This window comes from Tamandua tetradactyla, chromosome 13, assembly GCF_023851605.1.
Source record: "Tamandua tetradactyla isolate mTamTet1 chromosome 13, mTamTet1.pri, whole genome shotgun sequence".
Lineage (NCBI taxonomy): Eukaryota > Metazoa > Chordata > Mammalia > Pilosa > Myrmecophagidae > Tamandua > Tamandua tetradactyla.
This window is the reverse complement of record NC_135339.1, coordinates 39,976,640-39,997,236: the sequence shown is the minus strand read 5'-3', so window position 1 is coordinate 39,997,236 and position 20,597 is coordinate 39,976,640. Positions and strand designations below refer to the sequence as shown.

The following is a 20,597-nucleotide window of genomic DNA, read 5'->3' as shown; positions in this document are numbered from 1 at the left end:
TGACTGAATTCAGTTTCTTGAATTTGTAGGACTGGGGTCCCTAATTCCACATTGGCTCTCATTCAGGGGCCAGTCCTTCTCATGTTCTCCATGAGCTCCTAGAAGACTCCTCTCCAGTCTTACATCTGGCCCCCATCTCTCAGAGCAATCAATGGCGCATCACATTCTTTTGAAACTTGGTATCTTTCTCATTTCCCTTTCTGCCACACCACTTGATTCCAGCCAGAAAAAGTTGTCTGCTCATGTGATTAGATTTGGTCCATTCAGACGGTCCAGGATAATATTTCTATTTTAATGTACCACTGCAAAGTACCTTTTGCCACATAATACAATCTATTCACAGATTTCCAGGATTAGCGAGTGGATATCTCTGGAGGGTTTTCTTTTAACATCAATTTTCATTTCATCTACCCTCATAAACCATTAAAGGTAATTTACTAGAAGAAAAGTAATTTACTCTAATTTACTTATTCTTTAATCAAAGTGGTGACATTTGCACAAGCCTGATTATATAGACATGAGTAGTTTTGCCATATTCATCTTACTGTTTGCCTTACCCACTTTTCCAAGAAAAGATACACATATATGGTAGCTGGAGAAGACTAGAGAAGAAAAGTGGCAACCACTCCTCCTTGGGCAAGACATGATGCCCTAAAGCTCTCTCCTACCCCTCTCAGTGTTTTGATGTGTTCTGAACAAGAAGGCAAAACTGTTTGAAATTCCTCAGCCAGACTGGCAATGACACACATTCCTTTCTATGCGGTGGTTGGTCCTAAATTTTATGATTATAGGCTGCTAAGCCTAGCAGTGACATTCATTCTTCTGGGCTCTAAGAGTGCAAGAATTAGATCCACTTTTGCTTGCTATTGTATGACTCATGGTAAATGCTAAAATAAGTGCTCAATAAATGCCTGAGGTCCTAGGGGAAGACTCTATCAGGTCCTAGAGGACAAACAGATGATATTGGTTAGTCTTTATCTTAAGAATAACAAAAAGCTATTTGAATAGCATTTATATATGGGTAACAAGTCAGATTTCAATATTAAAAAGAACAACCTGGATAACAGGTGAGTAAAATGGAGGAGGAAATTGAGTGGCCACAATAAGACTGGGTAGAGATTATTTCAGTGGTCTCAATGAAGTGTCAGATTAGTTTGGGGCTCACTCAATTCTTAAAGAGTCAAGGCAGTGTTGAAATGGCGGGGGGGGGGGGGGGAATGGCTGGATTAAGTTGATAAAATCCACAAGATTAATTATAAATTGTAAAGCAGGTGTTTGTGTAAACAATCTTATCAGAGATGCCTCCCAGGTTCCTCGCTCTGCAAGGGATTGAAAAGACCAATTGCAATTTTCTGAGGCCGTAATTAGCTGGTTTGAGAATGCCAAAGGGAAGATCATTAGACTTCCATTTTATTTGTATTGCTATTTATATTATTGTCATCATTATTCAAATATTCAGTTTGTGGTGCTATCCTAATGAAAGTGCGAAAAAGGCACTCAGTAAAGTAGATTTGGAGTTTAGAGAAAAGTAAATGTAAATTCTAAAGTCATTGGCGTAGAGGAATTCAAAGCATGTATGTAGGTGACATCATCTAGGAATTCAGTAGAAAGAGAGAAGAAAGCCCAGTATTTGAGTAATTCCAGTACTGGACGGGTGGAGGAAGGTTGTCCCTGTAAAAGGAGAGAAATGGCTAGAATGCTAAAGAACAAACAAACATCAGGAAAGTGTGGTGCACTGAAAGTTGTTTCAAGAGGCAGTTTCAAAAAGAGGGCAAAGACAACGGATGATGACTAAAAGTTACTGATGAGATTTAGCAAAGCATGAGAGCTCCTTTGCTGGAGCAATGGGGGTAGACACCATATCAGAATTGAAGAATGTATTGAAAAGTAAAATGGTAAAAACGAGGAGAATGAGAATCAAAACAACGGAAGTCTTCAGGAGAAATTTGACAAAATGAACCAAGACAGAGGTTCACTGTTCCTAGGTGAGCAATTTTCCCCTACTCAAAAGTCTTAAGTAGTTAGTCCAATACCATTTTTTTGTCCTCAATACTATTGCATTTTTTTCATACACGTAAATCTAAAATAGTGAGAAATGTTTTCCATATAGGGCCTCCTTGCTTATCTTTTAGAATCATCCCTAGTCACATTGCTTTAAAAGGTCCTCTGACTGTATCTGTGTTTTCATTTTAATATTTTCTAATATCCATATGATAAGATAGAAAATATATTTCCCACTCTATGTACTAATTTGATTAAGATAATGTACTTGTTTTCTGTTGCTGTATATCAAATGACACAAATATAATAGCTTCAAAACACTGAAATGCAGAGAAACCGGATCACTCATCCATTGCTGATGGGAATGCAAAATCATAGAGCCAGAATGGAAAATAATATGGGAATTTCTTGTAAAACTAAATATGCAATTGCCATATGTAATTACCATATGCTCAGCAATTGTACCTTGAGCATTATCCCAGAGAAATTAAATCCCAGAAAATTAAAACATACTGTGGTAGGCTGGAAAATGACCCCCAAGAGGTAGCCACATATTAATCCATGGAACATGTAACTGTTAACTTTTTTGGGAAAAGGGTCTGCAGATGTAGGTTAAGAGGAGGAGACAGCACCAGGGATGCCGAAATTGATGTGATGCAGCCTTAAGTCAAAGAATGTCAGCAGCCACTGGAAACTATAAGAGATAAGGAATAGCTCCTCCCCTAAGCCTCTGCAGGGAGTGCAAACTTGCTGGCATCTTGATTGTGGCCCAGTCATACTGATTTTGGACTTCTGGCCTCCAGAACTGTGAGAGAATAAATTTCTGTGTTTTAAGCCAGTAAGTCTGTGGCAATTTGATACAGCAGTCACCGGAAACTAATACACATATTCACACACACACAAAATGTACACAAATATCTGTTGTTGTTGTTTTGTAATATAGCTTTATTTGTAATAGCCTAAATTGAAGACATCCCAGATGTCCTTCAACAGGTATGTGGCTAAACAAAGGGTGAAATGCCCCTACTGTAGAATACTAATTAATAATAAAAAGAAATGAGTTATTGATGCACATAACAAATTGAATGAATCACAAGGAAATTATGCTGGGTGGGAAAGTTGGCATCTATACAATTCCATTTTATGTTACATTCTTGAAGTGACAAAATTTTAAACTCATGGTTTCCAATGGTTAGTAACAGGAGAGGGTGTTATGGAAGGGAGATGGATATGGGGATAGAAAGAGAACATGAGGGATCCTGTGGTGACAAAAATGTCCTGTATTTGCTTGTGGTGATGGATAAGGAGTACAGGTAATACTGGGGAATCCTGAAAAAAAGTCAATGGATTATATCAATATGCCAATATCCTGGTTGTAATACTGTAGTACAGCTTTGCAAGATATTGCCATCGGCGGAAACTGGGAAAAAAGGTACACGGAATCTCCCTGTATCTCATAACCGCATATGAGTCTACAATTTTCTCAAAATAAAAAGTTAAAAATATTCTTTATTGGCTGATAGTCTGTGGATTACAAGTCCAGAGCTCATAGTATCACAAAGCCAGTTTAGACTCTTATCAGGAGATTTTAAAACAAAGATTCTGCCTTCAGATTCATTCAGGTTGTTGGAAAAATTCACTTCCTTGTAATTGCAGGGCCCAAGTCCCTGTTTTCTCCCAGGCTGTTGGCCAGGTACTTGCCTTGTGGCCCCCACCATCTCAGAGCCAGCAATGAGACATTGAAATTGAATCCTTCTTGTGCTTGGAACCTCTCTGACTTCTGCTTTGGCTACCAACTGGGAAAAGCTCTCTGGTTTTTGTTTTTTTTTCACATGTGCAGACACTGGGAATCCAACCCGGGTCTCTGGCATGGTAGGAACTCTATTGCCCACCCAGCTCTCTGGTTTTAAAGGTCTTGTCTGATATAATCTTAAAATTATCTGGTCATCAACAACCTTTATTATATGTGCAAAATCCCTTTTGCAACCTAAGGTATCATAATCATGGGCCTCATATCATATCACAATCACAGTTCTGAGAATAAGGACAGGAATTCTTGGGACTCATATTTGGCCTATATAAGTTTTACCTATTTTTTTTATTTCATTTGTTGACAATTTTATAAATCTAGTTTTACCTATTTCTTTATTTCATTTGTGACAATTTTATAACAACATAGTTAAGGGTATAAGCCCGCCTGATCTATTTACTGCTAATTCTTTTGGAAATATTGCCACATATATAGCTCTTTCAAAATACACAAAAATACCTCACAGATTATATCCAAATTTAAATTCAGAATAAAGCAAAGAGGAAATAAGAGCTAGACAATGAATAGTAAATCAAAATAACAGGCTTCAAGTCCTGTAAGATAGGACTTGAGGGGATACACCGCAAATGTGCCATCCCTACATAAACTTCTGCTTGGAACTGACTTGGAGAGAAAAGCTATGGGTTTTTAATGAAAATTACATTGTTCAAAGACACGTGACCACATAGTCCTAAATATACACGTATTGTTCTAAATTTTCTTTTCCTCCAAATGCTCTTTGATGTATGTTAGCTATTGCGTTCTATATTTTGCACAAAAAGTTAAAATCTACATATTAGAGGCCTGCCTCCCAAATGTTAAAAAATAATCACATTTGGGCGGGCCATGGTGGCTCAGCAAGCAGCGTTCTCGCCTGCCATGCCAGAGACTAGGGTTCGATTCCTGGTGCCTGCCCATGCAAAGAGAAAAAATAAAAATCACATTTGTACTAAAGAAGCTGTTAAGTGTATAACTCAAAAAGGAAAAAATAACAGGGAGGGGAGGAGATATTGGTTAGCAGCTCATCAAGCTCTAATGGCCCCATATATCAAACACAAAAGTTCCGTGTTGCTCAACTAATCTTCCTCTGATGCAGAAAATAGCACAACCAGCAGAGAGGAAAAGAAAATTCCTTTAAGCGTATAATTTATATGGACATTATCTTTACATTATTAAGATGGAAACATCTTCCAGAAGCACTGAACAAATAGAAAATAAAAATAAAAACATCTGTTCTTGGAAATAGTAAAATTTCTCATTCATTTGAAACTGTTTTTGTGTAGCACTTGGGAAAAAGCTCTGAAAATATTACTTACATTAGCACTCAAACAGAAAATCAACTTTTATTAGGCAGGCAGTGCCTTGGGAGCAAATTCTCCAGAGATTCATGGAGAATTATACAAACATAATAATGAGGCAAGAAATATTTTGCAATAAAATGTAGAAAAACTGCTTTGGCTTCTTTACTAGATATTAAAAGCTGCATTCCATGCCTTTGGAACCTGTTGCCAATAGAACGAGCACAAATATATTAAGTTTCACCATCTTGCCATGGGTTATTGTAGAAATGGTAACTGTAAGAACAGTGTGCTTAGATCTGTTATGTGGCAACTCTAAAAAGGGATGGGATATTGGCTAAACTAAAGCATATATATTATTTACCATATTATTAATGAAGATTTTAATAAAAAGGGACATTTAAAAATTCTTTGTAATTTTTTCTAAATTTAACACAAGCCTTCTATTAAGGAACCTGTGACGTTTTTCTATTTAGTTCATATTTCCTCCAGTTTTCTAAATTGCAATTGCCCAATCAATACCAATTTTTAATCATACTGGAGGCAAAATTTGAGCCTAGTGCTTCCCAGGTTCAGAGCTCACTGCTATATTATTGGCATGATTGACCTTCCTCTACTTCTTCTCTTCCTTCTCCCATTCCTTTCTTACTCTGTCTTTCTATTCTCCATCCAGTTCCAATACCAAGTCTGCAGGATTTCCCTACCCCACATATCAAAATGTCCCTTCTATGTATTTCATTTCCTATGGGTACTACTAGGGGGTTGATTTGATCACTCAATCAACTAATTTAAAGTCGAAACTGTTCTTTATAGCAGAACAAGCCATTGAGGGAAATCAAGGCAAGACGTCAGAATAAGTAGGAAAGTACTTTCAGACTCTAATAGCAGAACAGAGAAGTTAGGTGTGAGGTGAAGTACGTTACTTAAATGTGAAGGTGAAAATTGCTGCTTACATTTTTTGTGCTAAGTCATCCCTATCTTCAGTTAAAAAGAGGAACATATGTAAATGTAGAAGATAGTAAAAGATAAATCCAATCTTCCTCTTCCGATAAAGAAGGAAAATGTCATATATAACCAACGCTAAATTATACCAGCTATCAAGACACTGGATACTTATATAAATTCAACAATGTTAATCTTGTTGGTTAGAGTCCTTTGACTGGATGTAGTTGACTATATTGTTTAGAAATCACCTTTAAAGAGCATGTAAGATATATGTCTATAACTAATGAAAATACTTAAGCTTGGGTTTGCAATTATCCCCACTAAATACATTATTTATATATTTAATTATTAGATAAAGTCTCCAATTTTTGAATGCCTGGACCAGCATTTTTCCTATTTGTGATAGCTAATTTTTTTCAGGTACAATTTTCACAGATTTATAAAAACAAGAAAAATAGCATATAAATAGTTAAGAAGTATATATATAGAGAGAGAGACATTTCAAGTGTTCTACATTGACAAATTACATTGTACCTTGATATTCTCAGATTAAGAGGCTTGTATAATTTCCATAAGATATGATCATTTTGCAATATATTTTTACTGGGGTAGAACATACATAAACAATTATACACAAGTCATGAATGAAGAGTTTAATAAAATTCTCAATGAACCCACCAACTATCACTCAATCAACAAAATCATTTCTATTAACACCATTTCTTCATTATGCTCTTCCTAGTAATTACCCCTCTTTGTCAAAAGTTAACCACCATACTGACTTCTCATAATAATTATTGTTTTGCATATATTTGATCTTTATATAAATGGAATATTTCAGATCTGACTCCTTTTGCCCATATCACGTATGTATGTGAGATTCATCCATATTATAGGGTGTAGCAATTTTTTGTTTGTGTACTTTTAATTTTCATAGATATATTGTAGTTCCTTTTAATTAAAAATAGTTTATTCATTCCACTAAAATTAACTTTTTGATTATTTTCATTTTGTGACCACTACAAATAATGCTTCTGTGAATATTATTGCAGATTCCTTTTTGTACGCACTCAGTTGAATATATGCTCCACCCAGAGTTGTGCGGGACAGGGTGGGTCAGGGTGTTCAGTTTTGGGGTTCACCACCAGGAAGCATGGTGAAGTATGAAGCAACATATTTCAATATCTGCCGATAATCTGGATTCCATGTGCTGAATTCTTTGATTTTTCTTTGATTTTCTTTGGTTGCAAGCTAAGATGAGGAAAGGAAGTGCAACTTATGGAGCTTCCTCAGAAATCTCAAAGTATTTGATACAATATTAATACTCCTCTATTTAATAAAAAATTTCATTTTTTTCAGATGCTAAATTTGCCTATTTTTTCATAGCTAGATTTTCTATGTACAAACATTTAATGCAACTTCATAAGTCTTGTGAAGGAACTATAAAACTTCACTCAATATATACAAACACATCAGGTAACGTTTATTTCCCCATGTTATAATCAGAAAAGTTCCTTCTAGAACAATTCTCTTTTACCAGTCTGAAATGGTTACTCTTTAATATCAGTAAAAACCTGTCCTCTTTGTTGCAATTACTGCCATCCTGAAAAAGGAATTTGCATCTCTCCTACAGGACATTTGGTTTCAGTACCACATGTCAATCTCAGCATGGATAGCATTGCTCTCATTTATGAGCCAATTATCAGAAACTTGTGGAAGCAGCCATGGATGATTTAATTTTAATCCCCTGATCTTGGCACAGTGATTAGTGCATCATAGATCCTAAAAGAATATTTGAAGAATTGAATGAACCTTGTTGTATGTTATACCTTGAAAACTATAATAGAAACCGACATGAATAGATTTCCAGTCACTGAAATTACCTACAATTTATATGGTGCTATGTAGGATGGAGTCAGTTTCTACATGGTACTCATAAGCTACATGAGGATCACATGATTTTAACTCAAATTTATTAATAATGCTCAATATATGATTATATATTGAAATACGAATGAGTATATAGGGAAATACGTATCAAATGACACATGAATGATAGGAAAAGTATTATAATAAGCATAACATTATTTCATTGCTATGAGATTTCTGCAATGTTATGGTTAAGGCCAGTGTCTACCGAAATGAACAATTTCAAATCCCCAGTCCATGAGTGAAACTTGCTAAAAAACGTTAGCCTTTGTGTTATAATTCCTGTTAGACAAGACTTGTTTCCTTCGTTTCTTTCATGATTTAGCAAAGAAGTGCAATCCAGCTCATTTGGTACAATATTAAAATTGCATTTTAATACTTAGCCTTAGTGTTCTAATTATTTAACCAAAGAGGTAATGAAATTCACTGTTTGTTATGAATAAAAGCATTTATTAAGAATATTGCTATACTGTAATGCCTTAATTTTTCTTAATTGTGCTTATGCTACAAGGGATTAAAAAACACAATGTATCTGACCATTACTTCCTTTATAATTAATTAAATTATACAAGTTTGAATCTCACTTGTAGCAGTGACTGTTTTACTTTGGATCTATTGCATTTTTTGGCTGCAAATATGTTTTCTGTGTCTTCAAAACAAAATGCCTTACTTTTCTACCTGTCAGATGTTAATCAGTTTTAATCCCAGAAGGATAAAGAAATCCCATCTAGTTTTTAGGTTACACATAGATGCAGGCAAATTGTAGGTTTTACGTATATATATGTATTTGAATGTTTATATATATATACATATATATATGTACATGGATATGGATATGGATCTCTTTATATTTAGGCTGCCCATTTAGACACCAGACAAATGAAAGCAATAATAATTAAGGCCTAGTTTGAATATGGAAATTGATATAAATGTAGTGGTTAGAGAGAAAAAACAAGATAAAACAGGTTATTTGGAGGAATACTTTAATTCAAGATGTGAAAAAAAAATTTTTAAAAATCTGTTTAGAATGACTGAATGTTGACATCTAATAGGGATATATTACCAACTAACACAATCTTAGACCTTGAACAACCTTTACTGGGACTTATTCATGAAGATAGATGCAGATACTTGGTATTCCCCTTGCCCATTTTATTATGGAATATTTCACAGGAATCTAACAGAACTGAACATTAAACTCCATGGGGACGTATATAGCAGGGAGAAAGTTGTCAGGGCCCATCTTAGGCCTTTTCACATACAATTTCTGCACTACAAGAATGGCCTAATTTTGTTTTAGGCACCAGGCAAGTTTGTCTCATCATATGCTTTCGTAGGGTCCATGAATGAAAAGGGAAAGGAAGCAAGATTGGCCTGGGGCCGCCACCTGGCAAACTCTTTGCTAGCCCAAGGGGAAGTCCAGAGCAAAGATTCTAATCAGAGGAATCTCACTTTGCTCAACCTTTGGCCAGGTGTCACCTTGAAAAGACCATAACCTCAACTGGAAAGCTGAGGAAAACACTGAAAGAGCTTCCAGACAGGAGCTAAGAGCTAACCACGGTCCTTGCAGATAGGCAGTGAATTCCTTCCTGAAGGGGTACCTGAACAACACATTTCCAAATCGTCTACATTCCCCAGTATGATTTTGGATGGGATGTAGTTTTTGTTTGCAATTCGATGCCCTGTGGTTTTAATTCCAGGACAGGCCAGGATAAGGCCTTTCCATGTCACTCACTTCTCTGCACCCTTCCTGGAGGCTCCCACCCCCACGTGCTGTGCTATAAACTGTCTGTCTGCTCCACTTGCCAACTTGAAGGAGGGGTTTTCCAACTAACTGATTACTTCTCATGTTCCCTATGTTTTTCTGCAGCATGTTTCTGTACACAAGGCACCGTAAACTCCTTTGAAACAAGAAAAGGACACTTCTTTTTTGTGTGCAAGAGGAAAAGGATTGGACCCCACCAAGACTACCTATGTCACCCAATTAGGCATATTTGCACTGCCTTTAGCTGCTGAATCTCTGCATTCATCATATCCAACCATTTACCACTAATTTCAGGATTTCTATAAATTACAGATATTCTAGTCCTCTCATGGGAGCCTCACGGATGCCTTAGATCATCTCATTACCAGCCCCAAGACTTTGTTAGTGTCAAAGTAAGATCCTGGTTGGGAGTGAAGAGACCAATATTTTGGATGATCCTAAGTTCATTTTTCAGAATATTGGTGATCCAGACAGCTTTCAGCAAGCAAGGTTGCAGTCAAGAACAGAAAGCGCAAATCCTGGAGAGGAAAAGTAGTGAACAAACCAGACTGAATGACAATAAAACTGGAGAGATTTTGGCAGGGACCTGTATCAACTAGTGCTCACCTGCTTTTCTACCAGAGAGCATTCCCATAATTCCCTGCTCATAGTAGAGAGAAAATTCAATTAAATTTGCTTTTCTAGAAATCAGCTCTGTGAAGTACATCACTGCTGATTGGCCTCTCTTTATTGAAGAGCTGCAAACCACTGCTTTCCATAAAGCCAAGGGCCAAAGCTGCCAGTGCTGGGGCAACCAAGACTTTTAATTAGACACTTCCCTTCCCTCAACCACTCAGAACATCACCTCATAACGCAATGTTTTGTCTTTTTAGCATGAGGAATCTCCCCCACACAGATATATTTGTTTCAAAATGGCTGCTGTTTATAATGAAGCTCTAAGCTAAGACTTTTTTTTACATGAATTAGAGCCAACTCTTGGCTGAGGAATCCTGGAGAGCCATGCCATTTTTGAAATTTTATATCACAATGTGCTTGCTTGCCATTTTTCTTTAAATAAAGGTAAACTGAACATTCATCTTTAAAATATGGCCACCTTTTCTCCATTCACATTAGCACTTTACAGTTAATAATTACATGAGATTAGTATACCAAGAAAATGAAGATTTTAAAAATTTCAAAACTAAGCTAAGAATAGCCTTTAAATTGTTTAACCACAATGTGAGGGGTTGAAAAACCTTGTAGACATGAATTCCAAAGTCTTTATATTATTGTCATAGAAGATCCTGCAGCAACCAACAGGAAGTATCCTCAGGAATTACCAGGAGTCCCCAGCCTGATAAATCCTTCTCTGTGTAGGTGAATGTCTCACAAGTAAACACAGTTACAGACCAGGTATTCTTGTAGAAAGAATTCTCTTCTCAAATCAGGGTTTGACACAATGACCTCATCTCATTTGAAAACAAGAGGCTCAGAGGATTATTTCAATAAGCTAAATAGACATATAAGAAATTATTCAATAGAAGGGACGATGCTTACTCTGGCAGAGCTAGATAATTTGCTGGAATAGATTGTGACTTTTTCCACCAACAAACTACAGAAGATAAAACAAACAAAAAAATCAAATGGCCCCTCTTTGAAAATTCCTAGAAACAAGCTACCAATGTGTTGAAAAAAACAACCCTGAATTCAAAACAGAGGTGAATATTTTCAACTTTGACCAACTAGACTAATCCATCCCTTAATCAGGTATCTGCCCTAAAATCTGGTCTGGAGAAAAGACATGAATATTTATTTAGTTCCAGGGACAATGCTAGGGTTTTTACGTACTCTTTTATTTAATTGTCTTAGCAACTCTGTGAGGTAGCTTTTATATCCCCAATGTACGTAGAGAAATATGAGGCTCCTAAAGGTAAAGTAACTAAAGACCCACCACCAGGAAGTGGAAAAGCTAGATACGAGCCAGGGCCATCTCACGCACAAGCCTGCTCTCTCAGTTACACCTACTGAGCAGAGATAGACCTGAGAAGTTTTCAGCAATAAAATGCTATCTTTGTGAAACCCAATTTTTCCTCATAGTCACCTGCAAATCACTGTTATTGACTCTCATAGTAAATGTTTGGTAAATTGATTTGAAATTATTTTGATGCTGTTTGCTTTTCTGTACCTAAATATATTGATAGTGCCTTTCCCTGGTAAGATACCAAGCTCACATCCATGACTCTCTGAAATACTGAATTAATAAACTGGCAAGCTTAAACCTCTAACAGTTTCAGAGGGGAGGTATTTTGGTGCTTACAGACTTGCAGATCACCTCTGAGTCCCTTTATTGTGATTGTTATCTACATTACCCACCTGCAGCATGCTCTGCCTTCCTGGCACTGACCTTTACCATTATTGTCAATTATGCACATACCATAGAGGTTGGGATAGGAAAAGAATGAATTGACTCATCCATTATCCCTTCTAACATTTATATGAATTCATTGAGGAAAAAGTATTATTCCACAATTATTAGGAAAATTTACATTATAGAATATATCAAGCACATAGAATTCAGAAGTTTTATTCTTCTCTAGGATTAGAGAACATATTTGAACAGGTTTTAATTCCCCCCTACCTTTAGTTCCTTTATGAGGTCTGAGTTTTGCATAACTACAAACTGAAAAGTTATAGAAGTCTTTGCACATAGTACATTTATTATGCATGAGCTCAAATTTTTTTCAAAAGCACACAACACAGATTAGCTCATATTTCCCAGAACAAGACCTTCTTAAGATTTTTTACGTTAATTATGATTTAGAGGCTTTGCCTTTTCACAATTTTCCTTCATTTCTAAATGCCACCTGGTACAACAAGCTTAAATTCCTAATTCTGGGTTTCATTAAAATAACAATTAAGAGGAAATACCATTTTAGTAGCTAAACATTTAGTTTGTGCTCTTACTGCTCTTCTGTGAACCAGGATACTGAGAGGGGGGGCTTTAATTTGATGTTAGCTAGACCTGTGCTTTAATGAAATTTTCAGGTCAAGATATGATACATTTTAGGTAAGATCTCCAGTTAAAATCTGTGCTGCAAATCATTGTGTAATTTTTCCATTGGCTTGCTATTTTCAGATGGAGACTTGCTGACTCAACCCTACCCAATTTCCTACCAGAATTTTTCATTCCTTAAACCACGCTGATTGTTCAGTGTCTGTGTGATATGGATATGGACCATCTAAAGGAAAGTGTAAGACTCCTGAGAAAAAACGTCTCTCTCCTATAGCATAGTACATGAAAGCCTTAGATTCCTTTCTAATCATGATCTAATCCTCCAGCTTCTTACTTTGTTTCTTCATGGTAATGAACCAAAACATCAGGATAAAAGTTTAGAGGCTAGTGGGATTCCTTTTGAGCCCCAAACTATTTACCTATCTATTGCATTCACAATGATGGTACAATCATTTCCATTGCCTTGATCCAATTTCCATGGAGGCGTTGGCATTTCATCGACTTAAGTCTTTCAGTAACAGAAGAGTGATATGATGCCTTTCATAGTTCAAAGTAAATGCTACATTAATTTGGATGTTACTATTTATAGTTAATGAATTTTACTGAGAGGCAGCTAGTGTCACATAGAAGGATAAAGCATGAGGCCTAAAAAAGTGAAAGAAAGAATAATGACATAAACTAGGAATATTTTCCATGTTATACATTTAAAATATTAGATATTTAGAAGCTGTATTTCTTAACATAAAATTTGTACCTACTCTATATTATCACTATAGAAATTATTGATAACATTAGGAAAAATTTTTTTATAAATTTATTATAATTGAAAGTAAAGATTCTTTAAATCACTCCAAACTTCATTAAATAAGTCATTAAAATATAATATGCAAAAGTATCAAGCTGTTCCATATGTAACATAACTGCCTATGAGAAAAAAGTTCAATAATCTTTAAAGAAAGACAGTAAAATCTAGATTTTCAACATTTCCTTAAAATTTTTTTCTAATGATGTGAAATATACACTTACCAAACAATCCACCAATGCTACTCCTGGTGTTACGGATTGAATCATATCCCTCACAAAGATATGTTCAAGTTATAACACCAGGTCCTGTGGATGGGAACTCATTTGTAAACAGCTTATTCAAAGATACTATTTAAGACAAGGCCAAAATGAATCAGGGTGGAGGTCCTATAAACAGAAAAAATTTGAACACAAGAGGTAGGAGACAGAGAGACCGATGGCTATGTGAAGGAGGTAGAGACTGAATGCTGACCAGCCATGACAAAAATGCTATAGACTTCAAAGAAAGCATGATCTTGCTGGTACGTGATTTTGGACTTATAGCCTCCAAAATGGTGAGACAATGAATTCCTGTTGTTTAAGCTAACCAGTCTGTGATTTTTGTTATAGCAGCCCTGAGAAACTAAGACATCTGAGTATTTATCCCAATAATGAAAATATATTTCTATCCAAAGACTTGAACAAGAATATCCATGGTATCTTTATTCATAAGAGCTTCAAACTGACAACAACACGCATGTCCATTAACAGGTGAATTGACAATGAATTGTGGTATATACACATCATGCATGAAACTCAAAAATAATGTTAACCAAAAAAAAACTAAAAACAAAAGAGGATATATTTTATGATTTCATTTATATTAAACTCTAGGAAATACAAATCTAATTTATCATGAGAGAATAGAGTCAGTTATTGTCCAGAGGCAGGTGGATGTAAAAGGAAACTTTGGGGGGTGATGAAAAGTTATTATATCTTTGTGTGTTGATGGCTGCCAGAATGTATATACTTGTTAAAACTCATTGACATGTACACTTAAAATGAGTTCATTTTATTATATGTAAATTTGCTCATAATACAGCTTCTTTAATTTATTTTTGCTTTTGTTTTGTTTTTAACATGGGCAGGCACTGGGAACTGAACCCGGGTCTTTAATTTATTTTTATTATATTTATTGTTTTACAAAGGTATTTAGTGCTCCCAAATCCTGAATATCTATTTTTTTTCTTCTTCCTGAATAAGCTATGATTTTCCTTGTTTGGCCCCAATTCAGGCATACAGATTTTAGCTTCCTCCGGTCTGGTAAAACAAGCCATTATGTGCTATTTACTTTCTGTCTTTGAGTTGACAACTATTTCTCTCTTCTCTGTTATTATCTCTTCTTCTGTTCTTTATTCCATTGTAATCTTAAATGAAATGTAGTCTTATAGCTCTTCATTGCATTTTATGCCTTGTGAAATCCACCATTTCTAACTAGACATTCTCCCTGCCACAATTCCACTGATACATTATTCTTATTTTATTGTCTTTTACCAGAACCCAGAAGACCATCCAGAAGTATTGATGTCAAATATTTTATAAACAAATATAAGAAACTTGGCAATGATTTTATAAATTAAAAAATAATTCAGTTACCCCGTAGGATCAGGGACAAGCCAAGGATGCCTACTTTCACCCTGCTATTCAACACAGAGCAATTAATCAAGCAAAAGAAACATAAAAACATCCAAACAGGAAAGAATGAAACAAAACTCTTGCTATTTGCAGATGACATGATCCTATACATAAAAAATACTGAATAATCTATAAGAAAGGTACTAGAGCAAATAAATGAATTCAGCAAAATGGCTGAATATAAGGTCACATGCAACAATCAGTGGTGTTTCTACACACCAGCAATGAAGAACCTGAAAAGAAAATTTAAAAAAACAGTAATTCTTTAGCATTATCAAATAGCAAGTCGATGTTCAAATTTCTCTGAATATCTCATTTCTTTTTCCATTTATTTCAAGATCCCCATAAAGCCCATATATTTCAATTGATTGCTATATTTCTTATGTTTTTTTAATTCTATATACCCCCTCTATTTCTTCTTGTAGTTTATATATTGAAAATCCAGGTAAATTTTCCTATGGAGTTTTCTATATTCTGGATTTTCTAAAAGCATTACCACTGTACTATTTCTCTGCCACTGTATTTCCTGTACGTTTGGAGTTAAACCCAGAGACTTAATTTTTTATACCAATAATCCCTGAAACCTATGAATTCATAATTATTATTGTGTAGTTCCCTGAAGGCGCACATGAAAGCTGGTTCTCTCTCATTTTATAAAACTAACTTCCATTGATATCATTGTCAAATCCCTTCTGTCATGAGACTGGAGAGTAGTAAACTCTTCTATTCTATTCTTTCTTCTTTAGTGATTAGTTCGAATATATATATATATATTTTTTTTGCATGGGCAGGCACCAGGAATTGAACCTGGGTCTCCAGTATGACAGGCGAGAACTCTGCCTGCTGAGCCACCATGGCCCATCCAAGCTGTAATCTTCTATTATGATATACTTCACACATCAGTTATTGGCTTATACTAAGGTTTAGTTTTTATAGGAAAAGCCAGGCAAATATTTGATTCATTCTTTTTATCTTTCAACTTTCAAAAATAATTAACCAGTTAAATTAGCTGGTTCCCAACACTACTTCTTTGTATGTTTACGAGCACATGATTTAATCATATTCGATAAGGTTCGATCCATTATAATGATTATTCTCGTGGATGCCCTAATTCACTGTTTGGACAGGAGGATCTTCTTCACATTGGCCTCTGAATAATTTTTACATGACCCTGACGTTCTTCCTATCTGATATGAAATGCTGTTCCAGGATTATCTTGTTACACTTTTTTTTATATTCTAACCCAGATATGGAAGCATCCACTTTACCCAATAGACCTATTTCTTATAATGGAAAATGCAACTCACACATCACAATCTGGAACTTTATGCATACTCACTGTTGGTCATTATTTCTAGCTTTTTCTCAGGAGACAGAGCTGAATAAATGATTTTATTGGTAAAATACATCATGATTTGTACTAATACTCCCAACATTTGCTTTATTGCTACTTATATATACACACACAAACATACACACTCACAAAACAGTCTCAGAATAGCAATAACCACGCCTTCACTAACAGTATGATTGCTAAAACAAATTCAATTGTTTTAGCAGCTCTTATGTTCTTAGTGAATGCCTTTCTAGACAAGTGTAGACAAAGTATTGGATTTTAAATCATTTGAACTGAGTGGCTTAGTGGGAAGATGCTGGAGCAGGAAGCTTCAGGAATCAGTCCTTCTACTAAAACAACTATGGAAATGGCAGGAATTGTCTGAATCAATATTTTGATATTATGAAGTCTAGTGGGACAGTGTGCAGTATCCAAACAAGAGAGAGAGTAAGACAACCCCATATAAACAAAAGCTGGGGGGGGGGGGGTGTCACCAGTAGACCTTTCTTACCAGCAATACTAAAGGAAGGTATTCAGTCTGAAAGAAAAGAACACTAGACAGTGAATCAAAGAAACAGAAAGAAACAAGGACCTCTGGTAAAGGTAACTGGATGGGGTAGCTATAAATGCCAGCACTATTACTGTATTGTATTTTTTGGTCTGTTAATTCACTTTGAAAACTGCCAATGCATAAAAAGTATTGATAAAGCTATGGTTTGAGACATGTAATGTATAGAGACATTGTAACAAGTACAAAGAAAAAAAAAGTGACAAGTCAGAGAAGAATAGGAACAGTATATGGGTATGCCATTGAAATTAAGTTGGTATCAAATCAAAAATGATTATTAAGAATTTAGGATGTTAAATTTTAAGTCCAATGGTAATCACTGAAAATATATAGAATATATACACGTACAAACAGAAATGAAAAGGGACTCAAAATGGTACAAGAAAAATCAAATCAATATGAAAGTAAGCAATGAAAGAAAAATCAAGGGGCAAAAAAAAGTAATAAAATTTACAAGGAACATGTAGCAACATGGCAGAGGAAATTCCTGAATTATCAGTCATGACTTCAAATGTAATTGGATTAAACTCTTCAGTCAAAAGGAAAAGATTGGCAGAATGAATAAAAGAGCATAACCCAACTATATACTGCTTACAAGAGACTCATTTTACATTCAAAGATGCTGGATACTGATAGTGAAAGGATAGAAAAATATATATATAGCAATCTAATCATAAACAAAAGAGAGCTGAAGTAGCTATGCTAACCAGATAAAATAGATTTTAAGTCACAAATTGTTATGGGGGACAAAGAAGATCACTATATACTGATAAAGAGGCCAATTCAACAGGAAGATGAAACAACCATAAATATATAGGCACCTAACAGCAGAGAATCAAAATATATGAAAAATATATTAACATAGATGAAGAAGGAAACAGACAATACTACATTAATGTTATGACTTCAAAATATTACTTTCAATAATTGATAGAAACATCTAAGACATAAGATGAATAAGGAAACGGAAAGCTTGAGTGATGCTATAAACCAAGTAGCTCTAACAGACAGATAGGGAACACTTCACCCAACAACAGAACAATGCATACTCTTCCCTAGTGCACACAAATCCTTCTTCAGGATAGACCATACCTTAGATCACAAAAAAAAGTCTCAATAAACTCAAAAATATTGAAATAGTGCTATGTATTTTCTCCAACTACAATGGAATGAAGCTAGAAAACAATAAAAGAGAAAGAATCAGAAAATTCACAAAATATGGAATTTAAATAATACAGTCTGGAAACAATAAATGGTTCAAAGAAGAAATCACAAGAGAAATTAGGAAATACATTGAAGAGAATGAAAATGAAAACACAACACGCCAAAATTTGTGGGATGTAGCACAATGCTGGAAGGTAAACTTCTAATTCTATATGCTTCCACCAAAAAGAAATAGAAAGAGGGCAGTGTGATGGTGGCTCAGTGGCAGAATTTTCACCTGCCATACCAGAGACCCGGATTCATTTCCTGGTGCCTGCCCATGTTAAAAAAAAAAAAGGAAGATGTCATTAAGAGACCTAACGTCACAACTGGTGGGTCTAGAAAAAGAAAAGCAAACTAATCCCAAAGAAAACAGAGGAAAGAAATTACAAGATTAGAGTGGAGATAAATGAAATAAAGAATACAAACACAATAGACTCATTGAAACCAAAAGCTGGTTCTTTGAAAGTATCAATAAAATTGACAACCATAATTAGACTAAGAAATAAAAAATGGAGAGGACACAATTAACTAAAATCAGAAGTGAAAGGGGGGACATTACTACTGACCTCATAGAAATAAATATGATTATAAAGGATACTATGAATACTAAATATAAAATAATAATAAAAAATACATGAAGGATATCACGAATAAACATACACCAACAAATTAGATAACCTAAAAGAAATGGACAAATACCTAGGAACACATAAACTACTTCTATTGAATCAAGAATTAGAAGGTCTCAACAAACAAATAACAAGTACAGAGATCATATCAGTAATTAAAATCCTCCCAGAAAAGAAAAACCCAGGACCTAATGATTTCATTGGTGTATTTTAAAAAACATTCCAAGAATTAATACAAATACTGCTCAAACTCTTCCCCAAGAAGAGGAGGGAACAATCCTTAATTCATTCCTGAAGGCAAATCACCCTAATACCAATGATAGATAAAGATACCACAAGAAAAGAAAAATGTCATCAATATGTCTTACGGATACAGATGCAAAAAATTCTAAACCAAATATTTGTAAATTGAATCCAATAACATATTAAAAGAACTATGCACCTTGATCATGTGAGACTTATTCTAGGCATGCAAGAATGATTCAACATAAAAAAATCAATTAATGTAACAAACAACATTAATAAAATGAAAGGAAAAAGAAAACACATGATAATCTCAATAGATGCAGAAAAGTTATTTGACAAAATTCAGTACCCCATCTGGTAAAAACACTCAAAATCTATGACTAGAAAAAAAACTTCCTCAATGTGATAAATGGCACATATAGAAAACCCAGAGCTAATAAACATAGCAATAGAAAACTTTCTTGGTAAGATCAGAAACAAAACGAGGATGCCCACTGTCACCACTATTTTTGTGCATTGTACTAGCTTGAGTAACTGAGCAAGAAAAATAAATTAAAAGTATCCAAATATTCAACAAAGAAGGAAAAGCCCCTATTTGGAGATGACATGATCCTATAAAGAAAGGATCCTGGAAAAAAAACAACTAAAGCCACTAGAGCTAATAAATTCAGCAAAGTTGTGGGGTAGAAAATCAATGCACAAAATCAATGGTGTTTTTATACACTAGTAATAAGCAATCTGAGGAGAAAATCAAATCAATAAAAAATTTACATTTGCAATACCAACTAAAAGAAGCAGATATCAAGGAATAAATTTAGTTAAGAATATAAAGGACCTACACATGGAAAACTATAAAACATTGCTAAAAGAAGAATAGTTTATGCTCTTGGACCGGGAAGAATAAATATTGTCAAGATTTCAATTCTACTCAAAGTGATTTACAGATTCAACCCAATCCCAATCAAAATCCAACAGCCTTTTTAACAGAAATAGGAAAGCCAATTATTAACTATATGGAAATGTAAGAGGCTCCAAATAGCCAAAACCATTTTTTAAAGGAGTGAAGTAAGTTGGAAGACTCTAACTTCCTGACTTTAAAACTTGGTACAAACAATTAGGTTAAAACGTGCTTTCTTACGTTGTGTGGCCCTTTGTATATATTTAGTTGCTTATGTTTTCTTATTAACTTATTGGTTTTTGTTAATTAATATGTACTTAATAGAGTCTGATAATTGTATTGAAAATGCCTTCTCCAAATCCATCACTTGTCTTTTCATTTTGTTAATGACATCTTTTATAATAGAGAAGTTTTTTATTTGTAAAAAAAAAAAAAACAAAAAACTTGGTACAAAGCTATAGTAGCCAAAAGAAAATGGTAGTGGCACAAGGACAGA

At 34.7% G+C, this 20,597-nt stretch overlaps 1 protein-coding gene across 2 annotated transcripts in view; it reads right to left on the bottom strand.

The window, feature by feature from the left end:
* Positions 1–20,597, bottom strand: part of LOC143653903 (endogenous retrovirus group K member 8 Gag polyprotein-like) — a 154,438-nt gene that overhangs the window by 4,081 nt on the left and 129,760 nt on the right. The window lies entirely within an intron of this gene.